The sequence below is a fragment of the Lygodium microphyllum genome, chromosome 24, assembly GCF_053477565.2.
Source record: "Lygodium microphyllum isolate KBCC chromosome 24, Lygodium_microphyllum_v1.1.10, whole genome shotgun sequence".
Lineage (NCBI taxonomy): Eukaryota > Viridiplantae > Streptophyta > Polypodiopsida > Schizaeales > Lygodiaceae > Lygodium > Lygodium microphyllum.
The window spans coordinates 135,961,171-135,966,450 of record NC_141158.1 but is presented as its reverse complement, the minus strand read 5'-3'; positions in this window follow the sequence as shown (position 1 = coordinate 135,966,450).

Below are 5,280 nucleotides of genomic sequence, written 5' to 3'. Positions count from 1 at the left end.
TTGATTGCTTATGTTTTGAATTGATGCTCCTATTATTTGGAGTGCTCAGTAATGGGATTATCAAGTCAATATAAGCTCCAGAAATTATCAGTCAAGGTTGGGTGTTTTGTCACAATTTTTATGTACTCTGTTTTCAACCTGGTGAGACTCAAAAGTGATGCAGGTCTACTTAGAAAGAACACAATGACCAGAAATGTTGGAACTTACATTCTTGAATTCATGGGCTTTTGGGCTTGCACCACTCCTTAAGGGAAGGACTTGCAAGAGGAGGAATTCTTCTTTGCACTCCTGCATTAATCTTAGGACTCAAGCTTTATAGGCTTTTATCACTAACGTACGGGCTCGCAATCTTCAACTTAACTGAGCTATGAGTATTTTTTTTTTGCACTTGCACATGCATTCTTTGTTGTCTCCAAAGTAGCAACTTGCCATGAAGGCTTCTCTTGTACCCAACAGTTGGCTTGTGACATTGGTAGGGGCATTTGGTCCTAGCGAGCCGGTTCTTGCCATGCCCACAATGAAGGGATGCTGGAATCCCTAATCCAAGATGTGCACATGCTTGATGTGGGGCCTTCTTTGTTTTCTAAGAAGTTGGTTGTAACCTATTCTTTTAAATATCCAGAGTTGACTATGAAGCTATCATCCCAATGCTTAAGATGATGTGTTTGCCTCAGTATGCTTTTATGATTAGCCGAACTAGAATCAAGCAAACTCTTAGAGTAAAAAGTTTCTCCCTCTAAATGGAATGTTCAATTAAAACATATTTGAAATTGACAACTTGCAACCAACAATATGGAGAAGAAATGCTATGCAAGCTATCCACCCACCAAACAAGACGTCTTGACATGTGGGAATTTAATCGATATCTTTTGGATCTTGAAAGATTTCTCAATGTGGGAGGCACGTGCACAAAAATGTCAATGGAATCCTCATGTAAATGTTCTTTGTCCATTTCTCAATCATTTGGTGATATGTATCAAGTTCAGCTTGCTGAAGTGTTTGATGGTCCCTCAATGTCTAACCATCGGTAACAATAAATATGCATTTTCAGCTCAGCATTGGTTGCACCAAAGAATGAGTGTGATGGTAAAACTCTTGACATAGCCAATCTTGACATTGTGAAGATTAGGCATCATGGTATGCTTTTGCGACTAGACTAGATATACTATATTTTGTGGATCATAAACAAGTTTAGAAGTCTAGGGCACTCTATGGTAGTGGAAGCCAAAAGCCAAGTGTGAACAACCATCAATTGTCATGCAAAAAACACTCCAATTGCAATATGGAGAGATCATAGCTGAGTCAATTGATAGCCCTAGCATGTGCTTGTCCTTCATGGGACTATTGGTTTGCAAGTGGGCATGCATATTTTCTGTAGGAAAATCTTATATGAAAAAAGGAAAGTAAGTGATAACAATGGCCGCATTTCAACAACATATCTTATGCATCTTGCATAGAGTCAAAAAAAACATTCCACACAGATGTAATCATTCAAGGTTTCCAAACATTAGGGATTCTTAGTGACATTGAAAAGACCAAAAGTGTGTTGTTGATTTGAAGATTCATTTTTCATGGATTTACAAACTTCATCCTTTGGATTATAGACTTATGGTCCAACCTTGCTAATCTTAATTTAACAAACTACATAATGGTCCATGAAAAACAATAAGTGTAGAGAAAAAAAAAAAAAACTACGTAAACATTCAAGAAAACCAAGCCTAGATTTTCATTATGTATCAAACTATGCGATCAATCATATGGCATGCTATGTATGGTGGCTCACAATGAAGCGGACTATTTTAGTGACTTGTGCTATATACCCTCGTTTCAAATTATATGATCATTAAATTGCATTTTAAGTCACGGGGATTGCATTTTGCTTTGTGCATTAATAAAGGGTGCTCATGTTATGCCAAAGTTGGTTAAGTTACAATGATGAATCAAGGGCCTTGAGAACTTAGTGGGTGTCAATGGTAAAGTTATGATATGTTATATTGGTCAATCATTAGTGGATACTACTTAGTATCAGTTTTGATCTAGTGCGTTTAATTGGTCAATATATGCTTGTGGTGACATTAAGAACACTAATTAATTAATTAGGGTAGTTGAAGGAGCAGTTAGTGCATATGACCACTTGGGAGTCAGAATAGCATAGCCAATTTAATTATGGATGGGTATATTTGAATTTTTGGCCAAGGATAAGAGTTGAAATTAATTTTTAGAATTATTTTTTTAAAAATTAATTGAATAATTGAGAAATCTAATTAGAAGGCTACTACTTGGAAAAACTTGCTCATATGAGTAAGGAAAATATTGTTGGAGGTTGATTGAGCCTCAAGCATTGTGGAGGTTGGGAGCGGAGAAGAGAGTTATTGCTACAATTTTCCAACCATTGGGGATCAACCCAACCATGGGAAATTATTAAGGAGTTATTGCTAGTTGATCAAGAGGCCATTAGAGGCAGACAATAGTTTATGTAGGATGTCTATGGCAAAGGACAACAATTTTGGAGCCCACAAGGATAGGTGACCACATGTGAGGCTCTTACTAGTTAATGTTGGGCTAAAGTAGTTTAGTCATTTCTAGAAAGGTAGTAACAACTTTAAGTACTTTCTTACGATAGAAATCAAGGATCTCTCTCTCTCTCTCTCTCTCTCTCTCTCTCTCTCTCTCTCTCTCTCTCATTCATTCGCAAGAAATCCCTTTATCAATTTCAACCATTTGCAGGCCTTGTTGAAGAGTTATTATGTTTTTATTGTTGCAAATCCTAATATGTAGTAGAAATTAGGGTTTAGCAGTCACATTGGGTTGCTGCAAAAAAAGGAAGGCTTAGTACTTGAAATTAGTAGATAGAATTTGAGGAATTACCAGAGATTTTTAGAAACTAGCAATCCCAATTGGATTTGGGTTAAGATTTGACCTATCAAGGGTCAATTGAAGGCCAAATCTTTGGGTGAATCAAGGGGCAAGCTGATAAGAAGGTTTGATGGTTATCTATAATAGTAAAAGGTATTGGAAAGCAAAGGATCTTGGAGATATCTCTGTGTACTTTATCCAATTGCAATATATGTTGAATACATATTGAGGTGTCTAATGATGCTATTTACCTTCCTATCCAAAAAGGAAGGCTAGTAGCTTATTATATAGTGAACTATTTTTGTAGCTCATGATATGTATCATTGTGGCTTTCTTGGGTCCATCTCATGGCCTTCCAAAGTCCATCATATGTACCTTTGATTTTGATTTAGTGTTTGGATAGATGTACACAATCACTTATGATACTACTAGATAAGTTTTTTTCTATCAACATTTAGAACATTGTTAATTTTATTGGTTATTTTTGAGACAATTGTATCATTTTATAGATGGTTGTAACTTATGGTTATAGGTAGTTTTCACCTTTGGCACACCTTTATAAGTCATTTCATTTTATTTCACACACACACACACACACACACACGCACACGCACACGCACAAAGGGGACAACATGATTAAGAGTTTGTAAGCATGGAGAACAAAATGTAGGGTGAGGAGAAGTTGCATAGAGTGCACTTAGTTAAAGAACACGTGTAATATAATACTTAGGATGACATATCTAGGCTCATTTGAGACAAGATGGCTACTATAAGTAAATACCATGGGGAAAGTATGGTAAGTTGACTTAGATGAGTATGCCATAAAAATGTGATATTGTGCTCCCAAATATAAAGAAAATGAACCTTTTAAAAATTTTGATAATTTGTTACCAAGATAAGTTGAGCCCACTATTTCTCTCTCTCTGTCTCTCTCTCGGATGTTTTTTCCCTTGGGACGAATTAGTTTGAGTTGTTTGAAAAACAATAGCTTCTTCTTCTTCATTCTCTTTCTCATAAAGCATATATTCTCTCTTGTTTTTCACTAATGTGTTAGAGGTTCTCCTAAAATTGTTGCCTTTGGACATGTCCTCACTATTTTCTTTCTCTGCTACTATGGATTTCTTATTCTTAGACTCACTTTTACAACTCAAAAAATAAATGCAAGGACGCTTTGTGATTTTGGTACACTTCTACAAATTTTCAGGACATTCTAGGGCCTTTCTATAATAAAGTTTGTAGGTATGTATAGATTTTATAGGTCATAGATTGAAGACTTAAGTAGAAGCATTGAGAATGTTTACAATTATGGCCACTCTTGTTGGTATCTATTTATATGCATTGAGAAATTATGGGCTTAACCATTGTTCTCTTTATTGGTCCTACTTGGCTTTGTGAGTCTTACTTCTATAGAGATTGTGGGACTTGCTTTGTGGTATTTGCCCCAACTTTGTTTGCCTATGAATACACTTTTAGACTTGAACTTTAACTTTGCTTAATCATGTCTAAATGCATGATGTTGATACTATATTCATTATCAAGCATTGTCCAACATCTCATGAAGTTTGAGAGTACCCCATCAAGCACTTAATGATTGAAGTACATCTGACATTCCATCCCAAAAAATAGGAGTAGTTTTGGATAGATCATGCTAAATCTTTCTGCTCTCCAAGATCTCATTATTGAGCACTCATTCAATGACATACCAGTTAGATAGTAAGTTGCATATGATGCTCTAAAATGCCAAGTATCACTTTGACTACAATAGCCACACTTCAAGCTTCATCAACATGATAACACTTGTGTTGTCCATGCAATTGATTAGCAGAGGTGCAATCTGCAGAGCAGTCACGTTGAATGCATGCTCATTATGTTGGCCACTACAATGGTCATTTGTTGTGTTATTTGATGATGATGCTCAATTATCCCATATGGGGATACATGGCAAAATATGTACGGGCTACAAAGAGCTTCTGGATGTATGTATTTGGTGATGAGCAAAGATTGCTAAATACTACTTATTCATGTCAATACGTTGAATCGATAATGGTTGGGGGAACAGAGATTCCCCCTTACCGTTACAATTCTGTGACCCTTGCTCTTATTGTGCTTTGAATGACAAACAAAACTTGGTTGGATCATTTCGTGTTTTCATAATTTCCTCACTCTAGAGAGAAGAAACGTCTATTGAACTTGAGAAGGCTAATAATATGGTCTAGGGGGTTTTGGGAAGTCATTCCTCCCAAAGGATTTCAAGGCATTGGAATCTCACTAGTATATGCGTTACTTACAATTGGTAGGTCATATTATATATTTTCTCATGTGAGATTATGACTTATCCGTATTATAAACTAGATAAAGAGAGTATGAGTGAAGGAGAATATTTGTTAGCCCATCTCTCAAACCAAGGATTTTAGAGAACTATTT